This window comes from Bos grunniens, chromosome 20, assembly GCF_055505025.1.
Source record: "Bos grunniens cultivar Pamir isolate PY7600 chromosome 20, Bosgru_T2T1.0, whole genome shotgun sequence".
Classification (NCBI taxonomy): Eukaryota; Metazoa; Chordata; class Mammalia; order Artiodactyla; family Bovidae; genus Bos; species Bos grunniens.
Window position 1 is genome coordinate 39638150 of NC_141184.1, and position 16930 is coordinate 39655079.

Sequence of the window (16930 nt, forward strand, 5' to 3'; positions counted from 1 at the left end):
TAGTAGCAGCATCAATTACTTAATAAAGGTTAATTGCCTGATAGCTGATGAATTCAGGTACTTCCAAGGTAAATGATCTCCTAAGATCCTACAAGTATGGTTTAACAATACAAAAAAAAAGGGGGGGAGCCAGAAATATTTAGCATATGATTTCTACCAAAGGAAGGTAAGAATTCCAGCCTAAGTCCAAATGCCACAACCTCTACTCACATTCCCATCACATATTTCTATATATCCAAGGAAAACAATTATGCATTTTAATTGGATTTAGAGGAAATTTGGGAGACCTGGGTTTGATCCCTGGGCAGGGAAGATCCCCTGGAGAAAGGAATAGCTACCCACTCCAGTATTCTTGCCTGGAGAATTCCATGGACAGAGGAGCCTGGCAACCTACAGTCCATGGTGTCACAAAGAGTCAGACATGAATGAGCGACTAACAATTTAACTTTCAGAGGAAATGTAGAATGAAATCTGTAAATATATATATGTAGAGCTGTCTGCCTTTGTCTTTTGGGGAGATCTTTTTATGTTCCTAACCACACAAAAGACCTCGGACTCTTTAAATAAGTTGACAGTTTATCCTGAATCAATGAACGGATAATTTGAGGATGATTAGAAGAAACTCTGTTTTGACCAGTTCATAAATATACCTTTTAGTAGTTCTTTAAAGCTGTAAGAGTTTTCTCTATATGAACTATTTTCATGTAAGTTATCTTAAGAATCTCCTAAATGGCCCCCGACATGTCTGTTGTCACAAGGATAAAAATAAAAATGCTTACAGGGAAAATTTTACTGAATTTTGATTCAAAAAAAAAAAAAAACTTAAATGAGAGCTCAATTTGTAGCAGTTTTCAAAGCTCACCAGGCCTGCAAATATGCTCTGGCCAAGTTTTCATTGATTCTTCCTGCAGTAACATGCCTCTGCTGTCTCTTAGGTATCTTCAGTTCCAATGATGTATGTATGTATCTAAGTATGTACGTATGTATCTGTCTAATTGACTTTTTGGAGATTTAAAAAAAATTATTTTAGATTTACAAAAGAATCGCAAAATTACACAGAATTTCTATATACCACTCCCCTAGTTTTCTCTAATGTTTACCTTTTACGTAAACATAGAATATTTATGAAAACTAAGAAATTAATCTTGGTATGATTAACTAATAAACAGCTAATTCAGATTTTACCATTTTTTCCCCCATTAATTCTGCTTTGTCTATACTGCGGGATCTTACATTACACTTAAATCAGGGGTCAGTAAAATGCCTATAACATTCTTGTGCTTAAGGAGGGAATTATAATAAAAGAAATGGTTTTTTAAATACAGTGAAATTGTATAAGAATATTAAAGTAGAAATTTAATGAACTATTATGTTTATTGATATGTCTTCTATTGTAATTAGTGTTGCTACTAAGTCACTTCAGTCGTGTCCGACTCTGTGCGACCCTAGAGACGGCAGCCCACCAGGCTCCCCCATCCCTAGGATTCTCAAGGCAAGAACACTGGAGTGGGTTGCCATTTCCTTCTCCAATGCAGGAAAGTGAAAAGTGAAAGTGAAGTCGCTCAGTCATGTCCGACTCTTAGCAACCCCATGGACTGTAGCCCACCAGGCTCCTCCATCCATGGGATTTTCCAGGCAAGAGTACTGGAGTGGGGTGCCATTGCCTTCTCCGTAATTAATGTTATACTTGATCAAAAGTAGCATTTAATGCATTTGGTGACTAAGGGATTCATAAATCAGAAATCTAGACAAAAGTCCTGCTTTGATTAAACTCTAACCAATAGATTTAAGAAAACATAATGGACCTTGCCTACAGCAATTTGAACTATGATAGTCTAATGATGATTTTTAAATTTCCTTCATTCCTTTTACATGTCTTAATTGTACTTCTGTAAGAAAGAGTTGTCACTTCCAGATCATTTATATATTTATACATATATATGAATTTATTACTATATAATGATAATGCAACTATTAGTATGAATTCATGAATATTTATTTTATCCTTTGGGTTATAAATTTTGTCACTCAAGTTCTAAATTTGGCCATTGGGAGCTTTTTTGGAATTTTAAAACTGTGCCCTTTTGATATGCCCCAATTCTTTTTTGTGTGTGTGCACTTCCTTTATTTCAGATTCCACAAGATGTTCAAGCTAATCTTGTGTTTTCCCTGATTCAGTCCTGGAGTAAACCAGTTTTCCAAGAGTCCTGGTTCCTTTTATTGGAGACTGACATTTAGAAAACAAGCTCTGGGTGTTAGATGTGCTCATTGCTACTAGGACATCACTAGTCTAGCCACTCAGTATGTGCTCAGTTGCTCAGTCGTGTCCGACTCTTTGTGACCGGATGGACTGTGGCCTGCCCGGCTCCTCTCTCCATGAGATTTCCCAGGCAGGAATACTGGAGTGGGTTGACATTTCCTCCTCAAGGGAACCACTCTCAGTGGACAAAGCTAAAAACAAACATGAGATCATTTTGATGCCTGTGGCACCAATCCACTGCTATGGGGTTTATGCTACTTTCCTCCTCTCCTCATTTGTAACTTCTTTCTCCAGAAGTGAGAAACGTGGCAGTAGTATGAAAACAAAGTAGTTTCAGAATTGCTACCATATCCTTGTAAGAAATACATTTTCCAATATAGTGAAATGTTTCTATACAGTTCTATTATTTGTAGACTTACAGTGTCCAGTCAAAACACTGTTTCCTAGAGTTACTTCCACTAGTTCCTTTCTTCCCATCTCTTTTTTGTGGCTTTGTGATGTATCTGTTGTATTCGGTTGGTTAGAAGCAAGTCACAGATCTTACCCTTTAGGGAATAAGACCACCAAGGGCAGGATTTTCCTTATGCATTCCTATAATTTCCATCCAAACCCTTAGGACTCCACAGACTTTATTAAGTCATGCTTGTGTTTCACTGGTTAATAATTTCTTTTAAATTATTCAGCTTAATAACAGAAAACCAAAATGACTGCACTGTAGCATGGACATCTAGTCATTTCAACTCTTTTGAACACTGAGGCATTGTGACTCAGCTCAAAACTTAGGACTTCTATGCAGACAAAGTCCAGGAGGCCATAGCTGTCCTCCTATAGCAGATAAACTCTGCTGAGGTCATTCCTTTAATATCAATTCCTTCTCAGATCAAACCAAGAGAAAATAGAAGGCAGGTGTTCTAAGAACTACTGTCTGATTTTTATGCAGCTTACATTCCCCCCACCCCCAACCCCTGGCCCACATTTGCTTCACTTATGTATTGGATACACAAACTAAAACTAATTTTTTTGTAGTCATAATATATAAGCTGGAACCGTGATGAAGTTTAATATGCATACTTTCCATATTACACTCTAGGATAGATGTGGCTGTCTCTAATTTTATTTGTTTCTCCCAGTCCTTATAGGAAAACAAATGCAAAGCATTTGGGAATTTTTGCCAAGTTTTCTAGAATTGAAACCCTGCCTGAATAAAATGAGGAACAAACCCCCTAGAGAAAGTAGCAGGCTCACCATGAGCTGAGCAAACCAAGGAATAGTGTCTTGCCTTGGGGTGAAACAGAAGAGGGATGAGATTTACTTCTCCATTAAACTTGAAGTAGGTTTATATAATTTAGGAGAAGCTGTTGAACATCAAGTCTAGCCTTAGATAAAAAGAGTCACTTCTATAATTTGCTGCGTAGAGACCTTGTAGGCGTAACTCTGAGATGTCCACCCACTCACTGATCTGGCATCAGGCCCATGTACAGCTCTGGGCTTAGCCTCACCCTTTGAAGTGTATGAAAGAAATGTAAGAGAAGACCTTGCTCTCCAAGGACTTTGGAGATTCACCATCTGCTTTCTTCATTGTCTGCCACCATATGAAGATAAGGAGTAACTTTGATTAGAAGGCATGGCCTTTATGAAAGACCAGTGGAGTTAAATAGAAGAGTCTGAATCATTGCATATTTTCAAAGTGGAATATACATGGGAAATAAAGTAAGGCAGTGCTGTTTATAAAACTCAAGATGCCTGAGGCAAAGGAAAAAAAGAAATACAGACAGACCCTTCAATTGTTGACAGCTTTTGGAAGTATATGAACAAACAGCACATGAACCAAAAAGGCCCCAATGCTCTACTATAAAACTTGAGTCAAATCTGGCACTAAAGGTGAAGCAAGCAAAGATTTCCTAAGATGAAACAACCAAGAAAGAGGTACTGGAACAAGAGGCAGTCTTTGAGTGTTTTTAAAGTATTTTCAGATGTTTGAGTTCTACACTGGAAAGACACAAGAGTGAAAATCTTAAGGCTGCAAAAAGGCTGAAATGAGAACGGAATAATCAACTGCTACCATCTTAGTCCTCAGCATCTCTCACATGTTTTACAACAGCCAACCTCCTGTACTGGTCATTTTCACTCTTGCAACAATTCACCCTCCATACTTCCCTGGTGGCTCAAACAAAAAGAAAGCACCTGCAGTGCAGGAGACCTGGGTTCAATCCCTGAGTCAGAAAGAACCCCTGGAGGAAATGGCAATACACTCCAGTATTCTTGCCTGGAAAATCTCAGGGACAGAGGAGCCTGGCAGGCTACAGTCCTTGGAGTCACAAAGAGTCAGATACGACTGAGCGACTAACACACACACCCGCCATACAGCCTTGAAAATAAACCTTTAAAAGCATTCATTTCTTCCTACTAACAAACTTTCAAATAGCTTTCCATTGCACTTTAATACCTTGTCTTCATTTAATTCCTTGTCTTCATTTAATTCCATAATAGTCACACTAGATTTTCAGAATTTCCAAAGCTTCTTGCTTTACAGTTCCTTCTGTGTGTACCATTCTCACTTTGGCTCCTCATATGACTGGTCCTGCTCATCTTAAGGGTTATTTCCAGAGGGAAGGTTTCCTTGCCCAAATGCTAAGCAGACTCCACGGGGTATTCTATGCCATAATACCCCATTTATTGACTCATGGAAAATATTCCAAATAGTAATTACTTACTTTATACATTTTTATTTTATATTTTTCTCTTTCTCCACCATTAACCATGGGAGAGGTGCTGCCCAACAGGGGCTATGACGTTTGGTAGAGGACTGCAGCCTCTATTCCAGCTGAGGCCTGGCAGAAAGTGAATAAATACCCCACCCACAATCCTCACTCCTTCTGATCTTTTGCTGGCTCCTTTTGACAACAGACCAGGGGCCAAGAGAAACAGGACAATGCAGGCCATAGAGGTTGGCTTTCTGAGACACACAGCAGGACAGAGAAGGGCTGAGGGACAAATGGGTCTGAGAGGTAAATGGAGACTATCCACACAGGGACTGAAAATAGAACAAAGTGATTTTAATGGGACTATAAGAAGAGAAGTACACAGCATACTGTGCAAAGTCTGTGATCAAAAAAAAATTGGAAAATAAAATATTTCTTGAATTAAAAAAAGATTTGAGTCTACTGATCGAAAATGCTCATCAAAGAACTGAAATGAAAGAGCTTTAAATAATGTACTATCTAGATACCATGCCTTAAAACATAACTGGATAAAACAAAACTCAAGAATGAGGAAAATAAATGAACTGTGGATAATCATTAACACTCAGAAACCAGGACTTCCCTGATGGCTCGATGGTAAAGAATCCACCTGCCAATGTAGGAGACATGGGTTTGATCCCTGGTCTAGGAAGATCCCATATGCTGTGGCACAACTAAACCCATGCACCACAATTGCTGAGACTGGGCTGTAGCACCCATGTGACACAGCTACTGAAGCCCACGTGCTCTATAATCTGTGCTCCACAACTAGAGAAGTCATCTCAATGAGAAGCCCATGAATTGCAACTAGAATAACCCCTACTCCCCAAAACTAGAGAAAAGCCCACACAGCAACAAAGACCCAGGACAGGCAAAAATAATAAATAAATAATAAATTTTTTAAAACCTCACATACCAGAGACTTCTAAAATATCAATAACCTATTTTTAAATGTTTAAAAATTCCAGTGCAAATATTAAAAGTAAGCTTGTAAAACATAAGAAGCTTATCAAATAAGTTCTCAATTTGAATAATATATGATGTCAATAAAACTGGGAAATTTGGAGAGAATGGGCAAAATTATTTTACAGATGAGTAGATGGAAACCATTGCATTCTTAGTATTCATAAGAAAAACATAATTTTTCTAATTAAAATAATTCCAAATAGTGTGTCTTAGAAATCAACTGAATAAAAAGAAAAAAACAAAACATAATCAAATACTAGAGTAAAAAAATCACCTCTAAGAAGCATTAATGCAGAAGAGGTACATAATCCTAAGCAAAACTGGACTGATAGTATTGAAAAACAAAAACTAATGGATTTGTCAAATTCTTCATGGTCTTTGAAAAGATGGACCTAAAAGTGTAACATAAAGATTTAAATTAAAAAAAAAAAAAAGGATTTGTAGGTATGTGTAAAAACAAAAGTGAGTAAAAAACAGTAACTGTTTTTATTGAAAGAAACAACATAGAATTCAAACCTATAAGGACTAGATTAAGGAGGAAAAGGTCAACACTTTATATTGATTCATGGTTCCCCAAAGAAGAGATTATAATTAAGAAACTTTGTGGAGCAAATATCAAGTCATTGAAATATACAAAAAAAAAAAAAAAAAGTGACTGCAGAAAACAAGTCCTTGAAAAAATACAACTTTAATGGGAGACTTTAGCAGTCCACTTTGAAATACAAAAAATGGCATACCTGATTTAAACAATATAAAGATGCCCTATAAATTAGATTAAATACTGTATTTTGGGAATACAAATTAGAGTAAACATTATTTCCTAGTCAAAAACAGAATTGACAATGTTAATACTAGTTAGCTAATTTGAGTTTGTTCCATTTCAGGCACTTATCATTTCATTTAATCCTTACAACAATGCAATGAGAAGGATAATATTGAACATATTTAAAGATGCAAACACTATAACTTAAAGAACTTATCTAATTTGTGCCCCCCACCTCACAATTGTAGTGGGAGAAAAAGAATTTTAACCAACATGCATGACTTCAGGTATGCTCCTAACCACTTTAATATACTCTCTCCCACCCAGATTGTTGTTGCTCAGTTGCTAAGTCATGTTTGACTCTTGTAACCTCATGCAGCACGCCAGTTTTCCTGGTCCTTTACTATGTCCCAGAGTTTGCTCAAACTCATGTCCATTGAGTCAGTGATGTCCATTTCCTCCTGCCCTCAGTCTTTCCCAGCATCAAGGTCTTTTCCAGTGAGTCAGCACTTCTCATCAGGTGGCCAAAGTATTGGAGCTTCAACTTTAGCATCAGACCTACCAATGAATATTTAAGGTTGATTTTCTTAAGGATGGGCTGATTTAATCTCCTTGCTGTCCAAGGGACTCTCAGGAGTCTTCTCCAGGACCATAATTTGAATACATCAATTCTTTGGTCCTCAGTCTTTTTTGTGGTCCAACTTTCAAATCCATACATTTGTGTTGTTGAGTTGTGCTTAGTCGCTGCTGTGTCTGACTCTTTGTGACCCCATGGACTTTAGCCTGCCAGGCTCCTCTGTCCATAGGGATTCTCCAGCAAGAATACTGGAGTGGGATGCCATGCCCTCCTCCAGGGGATCTTCCCAAACCAGCGATCAAACTCAGGCCTCCCACATTACAAGCAGATTCTTTATGGTCTAAGTCACCAGGGAAGCCCAGCTACTGGAAAAACCATAGCTCTGACTATGGACCTTTATTGGCAAAGTAATGTGGACCTTTATTAGCAAAGTAATATCTCTGCTTTTGAATATGCTATCTAGGTTTGTCATAGCTTTTCTTCCAAGAAGCAAACATCTTTTAATTTCATGGCTGCATTCACTATCCACAGTGATTTTGGAGCCCAAGAAAATAAAATCTGTCCTAATTTCCACTTTGACCCCTTCTGTTTGCCATGAATTGATGGGACCAGATGCCATGATCTTAGTTTTTTGAATGTTGAGTTTTAAGCCAGTTTTTTCACTCTTCTCTTTCACCCTCGAGAGGCTCTTTAGTTCCTCTTCACTTTCTGCCAATAGGGTGGTATCATCTGCATATCTGAGGTTTTTGCTATTTCTCCTGGCAATCTTGATTCCAGCTTGTGAGTCTTCCAGCCCGGCATTTCACATGATGTACTCTGCATGTATATTAAATAAGCTGGGTGACAATAGTGGGCTTTCCTCATAGCTCAGTCGGTAAAGAATCTGCCTGTAGTTCAGGAGACCCAGGTTCGATTCTTGGGTCAGGAAGATTCCCTTGGAGAAGGAAATGTGGTGACAATATGCAGCCTTGATGTACTCCTTTCCCAATTTTGAACCAGTCTGTTGTTCCATATCTGGTTCTGTTGCTTCTTGACCTCCATACATGTTTCTTAGGAGACAGGTAAGACAGGTAAGTGAAGCAGAAATAGATGTTTTTCTGAAATTCACTTGCTTTTTCTATGATCCAACAAATGTTGGCAATTTGATCTCTGGTTCCTCTGCCTTTTCTAAATCCAGCTTGTAATTTAGAAATTCTTGGTTCACATACTGTTGAAGCCTAGCTTGAAGGATTTTGAGCATTATCTTGCTAGCATTTGAAATGGTAGTTCAAACATTCTTTGGCATTGCCCTTCTTTCAGACTGGAATAAAAACTGACTTTTTCCAGTCCTGTGCCCATTGCTGAGTTTTCCAAATTTGTTGGCAGACTGAGTGCAGCACTTTAACAACATAATCTTTTATGATTTTAAATAGGTCAGCTGAAATTCCATCATCTCCACTAGCTTTGTTCATACTAATGCTTCCTAAGGCCCACTTGAACTTCTGAGGCTACTCAGATTATATCACTGTAAGAATTTGATAAGGGCCCATTCTCTGAGCACAATACAATAAAATTAGAAAGTAAGCTTCAATAAAAGATAATTTTAAAAACTCTTTTTTAAAATAAATGAGTTGTGCACTTCATTCAAGATTTTAGGAGAAGGAGAAGCACAAAGGGAGTGCAAAAAAACATACCTAAGGACAGAAATTAACTAATTAGAACATAGCTTTTTAAAGGGAGAGATAATCAATATGAAAATACAAGCTCTGGATACACACACACACACAATTTTCATGAAACAAAGTTTAAATTTCCTGAGTGATACACTCTGATGTTTTAATTTCTATAACAGACTTATTGAGTTATAACTGATAAATACTAAACTACAAATATTTAGTGTGTACTATATAAAAAGTTTTGAAATAGATGTAGACTTGTAGAGTCATCAACACAATCAAGATAATGAAAATATCCAATATTATTAGAAGTTTTCTCATGTCCTTATGGTGTCCCTTCCTCTCACCTGTACTCCTTCCCCATCCACAGAAAATCACTAATGTGCTTTCTATTACCATAGATTAGTTTTAATTTTCTTTTTTTTTTTTTTTAGTTTTAATTTTCTATGGAATCATAAAGTATGCACTTTTTGGCCTGGCTTCTTTCACTAATTATGTAAGTTACCTTAGATATCTTAGATATCTTCTGAGAGTTATCTCCATTATTTTATCTGTCAGTAGTTCATTTTTTTCGTTGTTGAGTAATATTCCATTGTATGGATATACCACAATTTGTTTATTCATTAACATGCAAGTATGGATTTGGGTTGTTTCCAGTTTGCAATGTCTATTGCAAATAAACATTATTCTATTTGGTTTCTTTGTTTTAATCTTGTCATGGCCATCTTAAACTGATTGCACTACTAATGTGATGTATGTCACTGATTAGCAAATAGTGCCTGAAAACATCGAAGGCTTAAGGAGAAGGTTTCTTTGGTGGCCCAGCAGTAAAGAATCTGCCTGCAATGCAGGAGCCACAGGAGAGAAGGGTTCAATCTCTGAGTTGGGAAGATCCCCTAGAGGAGGGCATGGCAATCCACTCCAGTATTCTTGCCTGAAGAATCACAGACAGAGGAGCCTGGTGAGCTATAGACCAACTCTACAGATGCAAAGTGTTGGACATGACTAAACAGACTTAGCACAACATACACATATTAAGGAGACTAGGCAGGAACAACAGGAAGATTATTCCTGCTACACTAGCATCCCTCATTCCATATGGATCGACTGTTCTACAAACCTGGTGATGACCAATGTTAATAATTCACTTTTAGTGCCTTGGAGAAGGCAATGGCAACCCACTCCAGTACTCTTGTCTGGAAAACCCCATGGACGGAGGAGCCTGGTGGGCTGCAGTCCATGGGGTCGCTAAGAGTCGGACAGGACTGAGTGACTTCACTTTCACTTCTCATTTTCATGCATTGGAGAAGGAAATGGCAACCCACTTCCATTACTCTTGCCTGGAGAATCCCAGGGACGGAGGCGTCTGTTGGGCTGCCGTCTATGGGGTCGCACAAAGTTGGACACGACTGAAGCAACTTAGCAGCAGCAGCAGCAGCAGCAGCAGCAGCAGCAGCTATTAACTATTATTCTTAACAGGACATTCATGGAAGAACAAAAATGAAAGACTGGAAGATAGGGTTGGGGAGGAGAATGATTAGGACATGATATAGAATAGAAATGATAGAAGTGTGGATGAGGGCAATTGACAAGGCATCAAGGACATGGTGTAGGAGCCCTGGCCCTTATGTTTCACTCCTTTCTGTCCTTAGCCTGTAACCTTTTGTTCACAGAGGCAAGCAGTGTTTTGGTTATCATTTTGTGCATATGCAAACGTATAAGGATCTACTGTATGTGTGTGCTCACACACTCACAGTATGGAACAGTAATATACTGTATGCACCCACTTAGTACTTCACGTTTTTACTCAGTATTCCAGATGAGTACAGATTAATTGTCTCATTTTTTAAAGACACACACATACCTTTCTTCTAATCAGATAATACTTTATAACCCACATGTTGAAAGCTTCCTTTTTAGAATTAATGTTCCTTGGTGGCTCAGCTGGTAAAGAATCTGCCTGCAATGTAGGAGACCTGGGTTCCATCCCTGGGTTGGGAAGATACTCTGGAGAAGGGAATGGCTACCCACTCCAGTTTTCTGGCCTGGGGAATTCCATGGACTGTATAGTCCATGGGGTCGAAAAGAGTTGGGCACAACTGAGTGACTTTCGCTTTGACTTCAAGATACCTACAATCTATTACTAATGTGTTCATTGTTAAATGTCCTAGCCTGTAATAAAAGTAGTCTCTGTAAGATTCACTAGTTCTTTAAATGCATAAGGAACTTTAAATATAGGCGAAGGAGTATAGTTAAAGGGAGAAAATATGAAGGAGTAAAATAAAATTTATTCACTGTCAACAAACCGACAGATCTTTACACACATATTATAGCATTCCTATGAAGTGAAATACTATTATTTCCAACTTGAAGATAAGACATAACCTCCAGCATGGCCATTCTGGATAAGTTTTTACTGAAGAATAATATATGTATAGAAACATGACAAATAATAATATACAATTCAGTGAATTCTTACATACCCATTTAACCATTACCCATATCTAGGTTCGAGTTCCCTGGTGCCTCCTGCCTGCAATGTAGGAGACCCAGCTTCAATTCCCCAGTCTGGAAAACCCCCTGGAGCAGGGCATGGTAATCTACTCCATTATTCTTGCCTGGAGAATTCCATGGACAGAGGAATCTAGTGGGCTACAGTCCATGGGGTCACAAAATGTCAGATAGGACTGAGTGACATTTCCTCCTCCTTCATATCTAGGTTTACAACATTACCAGCACCCCAGGATTCTCACTCTTGCCTTCTCATTGTCAGTTCAGATGTCTGGCTTAGAAATCAGTCATGAGACTGGATGATAGCATTAAGGCAATGGTCATGACAGTAAGAGAAAAAACATTTGACTGAAGAGATCTGGAAGCCAGTTGATAGCAAAGGAGTCACAGATACACTCAACTTGTGAGCATCATGTTACACACAGAATAGGTTTTATTGGGCAAAGTCTTACAAACCAAGAAGCAGCTGAGCATGCCTGATACCCTGAGTTCTCATTTCCACAGATAGGACTCCAGGGGAAGGGCATCACACCTATAATATGACCAGTGCGTTCTCTTGGCAAAACCCTATTAACTGCTTCATTCCCTATTCCAAGGCCAAATTTGCCTGTTACCCCAGGTGTTTCTTGACTTCCTACTTTTGCATTCCAGTTCCCTATAATGAAAAGGACATCTTTTTTTGGGTGTTAGTTCTAAAAGGTTTTGGAGGTCTTCATAGAACTGTTCAACTTCAGCTTCTTCAGCATTACTGGTTGGGGCATAGGCTTAGATTACTGTGATATTGAATGGTTTGCCTTGGAAATGAACAGAGATCATTCTGTCGTTTTTGAGATTGCATCCAAGTACTGCATTTTGGACTCTTTTATTGACCATGATGGCTACTCCATTTCTTCTAAGGGATTCCTGCCCACAGTAGTCGATATAATGGTCATCTGAGTTAAATTCACCCATTCCAGTCCATTTTAGTTCGCTGATTCCTAGAATGTTGACGTTCACTCTTGCCATCTCCTGTTTGACTACTTCCAATTTGCCTTGATTCATGGATCCAACATTCCAGGTTCCTATGCAATATTGCTCTTTACAGCATCAGACCTTGCTTCTATCACCAGTCACACCCACAACTGGGTATTGTTTTTGTTTTGGCTCCATCCCTTCATTCTTTCTGGAGTTATTTCTCCACTGATCTCCAGTAGTATATTGGGCACCTACCGACCTGGGGAGTTCCTCTTTCAGTATCCTATCATTTTGCCTTTTCATACTGTTCATGGGGTTCTCAAGGCAAGAATACTGAAGTGGTTTACCGTTCCCTTCTCCAGTGGACCACATTCTGTCAGACCTCTCCACCATGACCCGCCCGTCTTGGGTGGCCCCACACGGCATGGCTTAGTTTCATTAAGTTAAATAAGGCTGTGATTATGGTTTGTGTGTCTGCCCTCTGATGCCTCTCACAACACCTACCATCTTACTTGGGTTTCTCTTACCTTGGACATGGGGTATCTCTTCACGGATGCTCCAGCAAAGCGCAGCCACTGCTCCTTACCTTAGATGAGGGGTATCTCCTCACAACTGCCCCTCCTGACCTTGAACGTTCCAACAACACAAGAGAAGACTCTACACATGGACATCACCAGATGGTCAACACCGAAATCAGATTGATTATATTCTTTGCAGCCAAAGATGGAGAAGCTTTACACAGTCAGCAAAAATAAGACTGGGAGCTGACTGTGGCTCAGATCATGAACTCCTTATTGCCAAATTCAGACTTAAATGGAAGAAAATAGGGAAAACCACTAGACCATTCAGATATGATCTAAATCAAATTCCTTATGATTACACAGTGGAAGTGAAACAGATTTATGGGACTAGATCTGATAGATAGAGTGCCTGATGAACTATGGACGAAGGTTCGTGAAATTGTACAGGAGACAGGGATCAAGACCATCCCCATGGAAAAGAAATGCAAAATAGCAAAATGGCTGTCTGGGGAGGCTTTACAAATAGCTGTGAAAAGAAGAGAAGCGAAAAGCAAAGGAGACAAGGAAAGACATAAGCATCTGAATGCAGAGTTCCAAAGAATAACAAGGAGAGATAAGAAAGCCTTCCTCAGGGATCAATGCAAAGAAACAGAGGAAAAGAACAGAATGGAAAAGACTAGAGATCTCAAGAAAATTAGAGATACCCAGGGAACATTTCATGCAAAGTGGGCTCGATAAAGGACAGAAATGGTATGGACCTAACAGAAGCAGAAGATATTAAGAAGAGGTGGCAAGAAAACACAGAAGAACTGTACAAAAAAGATCTTCACGACCCAGATAATCACGATGGTGTGATCACTCACCTAGAGCCAGACATCCTGGAATGTGAAGTCAAGTGGGCCTTAGAAAGCATTACTACGAACAAAGCTAGTGGAGGTGATAGAATTCCAGTTGATCTATTTCAAATCCTGAAAGATGATGCGGTGAAAGTGCTACACTCAATATGCCAGCAAATTTGGAAAACTCAGCAGTGGCCACAGGCCTGGAAAAGGTCAGTTTTCATTCCAATCCCAAAGAAAGGCAATGCCAAAGAATGCTCAAACTACTGCACAATTGCACTCATCTCACACGCTAGTTAAGTAATGCTCAAAATTCTCCAAGCCTGGCTTCAGCAATACGTGAACCTTGACCTTCCAGATGTTCAAGCTGATTTTACAAAAGGCAGAGGAACCAGAGATCAAATTGCCAACATCCACTGGATCATGGAAAAAGCAAAAGAGTCCCAGAAAAACATCTATTTCTGCTTTATTGATTATGCCAAAGCCTTTGACTGTGTGGATCACAATAAACTGGAAAATTCTGAAAGAGATGGGAATACCAGACCACCTGACCTGCCTCTTGAGAAACCTATATGCAGGTCAGGAAGCACCAGTTAGAACTGGACATGGAACAACAGACTGGTTCCAAATAGGAAAAGGAGTACATCAAGGCTGTATATCGTCACCCTGCTTATTTAACTTCTATGCAGAGTACATCATGAGAAACTCTGGGCTGGAAGAAGCACAAGCTGGAATCAAGATTGCTGGGAGAAATACCAATAACCTCAGATATGCAGATGACACCACCCTTATGGCAGAAAGTGAAGAGGAACTAAAAAGCCTCTTGATGAAGGTGAAAGAGGAGATTGAAAAAGTTGGCTTAAAGCTCAACATTCAGAAAACAAAGATCATGGCATCTGGTCACATCACTTCATGGGAAATAGATGGAGAAACAGTGGAAATAGTTTCAGACTTTATTTTGAGGGGCTCTAAAATCACTGTAGATGGTGATTGCAGCCATGAAATTGAAAGACGCTTACTCCTTAGAAGGAAAGTTATGACCAACCTAGATAGCATATTCAAAAGCAGACACATTACTTTGCCAACAAAGGTCTGTCTAGTCAAGGCTATGGTTTTTCCTGTGGTCATGTATGGATGTGAGAGTTGGACTGTGAAGAAAGCTGAGCACTGAAGAATTGATGCTTTTGAACTGTGGTGTTGGAGAAGACTCTTGAGAGTCCCTTGAACTGCAAGGAGATCCAACCAGTCCATTCTAAGGGAGATCAGTCCTGGAATTTCTTTGGAAGGAATGATGCTAAAGCTGAAACTGCAATACTTTGGCCACCTCATGCAAGGAGTTGACTCATTGGAAAAGACTGATGCTGGGAGGGATTGGGGGCAGGAGGAGAAGGGGACGACAGAGGATGAGATGGCTGGATGGCATCACCGACTCAATGGACATGAGTTTGGGTGAACTCTGGGTGTTGGTGATGGACAGGGAGGCCTAGTGTGCTGCAGTTTATGGGGTCAGAAAGAGTCGGACACGACTGAGTGACTGAACTGAACTGAAGAATGTTATAGGAACAGCTAAGAATACACAGCTAATCTGTATAGGGTACAGATTACCATGTAACACTGGAAGCTTCCTTCTCCAGAAAGTGAGTGTCTTAGAAAGTCCATTCTGAAGCTCATCAGCTAATATCCACCAGTTTTTAAATTGAGTCAATTCAGCCTCACTAAGCTACCAAAACCAAAGAAGAAATGAGTTTATAGGTCCATCTGGACGTCTCTCCTTGGCTAGTGAGAAAGCAATATCAAAGAGTTGAGAGAGATCAGTTCCTTCAAGACTCTGCTGACAGGTCAAGTAAGAAGAAGACCAGGAACTGACCTTTGTCTTTAGCCATGGGGAGTTTACTGATCACCTAGGCAAAGCCATTATTAATGGAGCTGTGGAGGAAATATCTGAATGGGATGAAATTAAGAGCGATTGGAGAAAGGGATTGGAAATAGTGAATATAAGGAATTCTTTCAAAAAGTTTTGCTATCAAAGACAGAGAAAAAAATAGATGATAGCTGGGAGTGGAATTGGAATCAAGAATAGTTTTTCTTTTTAATATGGTAATTATGACTATCTGTCAGGAATGAGTCAAAAGAGAGCAAAAATTGAGAGTAAGGGAGAAGGGAGACAGAAATGTTCTGAGTGAAGCCATATGGAATCTTATGCGCAAGGAGGGGGTCTGGCTTTAGTAGGAGTGGGAATTTGATGAGTCATGACAGGTGTACATGGACAGATGCTGGAAGGTGTATAGATGTAGTGGCAGTGGTGGTAGAGGGCTGGTTTCTGGAAGCTCTCCTCCAATTACTTCAGTCTTCTCAGTGAACTAAGAAACAAGGTCACCAGCTAAAAGTGAGGATGGAGAAGAGGTGTTGGTGTTAGAGAGGAGATGAGAGATACTCAATAATCGTCTGAAATTGTAAACCCTGGTATACAATTGGTAAGTCATTCTGAATGGGCTCAGACAGTAGCATAATTAACAGCTACAAACTTAAACATTATTCACCCAGAAAAATATGGGCGTGCCTGAACTCATTGCTCACAAGACCCAAATCCTGACAGTTCTTTTCTATGACTTAACATCAGGAGGTTAAGTTACAACCTGTTCTCTGTGCTTCCCTTTCATTACAGCACTTCACTTAGGGGTTGAGAAGTGTTAAGCCAATTTCCTTTTAGCCACTTGCCGTTTTGCTATTGTTGTTGTATTGTGTATGCTAAGTCGTGTCCAACTCTTTTGTGACTATAGCCCGCCAGACTCTTCTGTCCATTGAATTTTCCAGGCAAGAGTACTGGAGTGGGTTGCCATTTCCTCCCAGGGGATCTTCCCAGACCAGGGATAGAACTCCTGACTTTGGCATTGGCAGATGGATTCTTTACTTCTGAGACAGCAGGGAAGCCCCCATTTTGCTGTTAGTTACTGTTGAACGTGAGCCATATCAGCCATGTAGCACCTCTGAGTGCATATGTGTACTTCTGGCAAGATAAGAGCTTGTTTATCCTGTTTCCTTTTGTTAATTCTTTGTTTCAACCAGGAAAAAACCTAGGTTTCTCGGCTTCGTTTTGGTTATGGTGTATCAAAAGGAGACCATCCACATAAACTGAGATCACT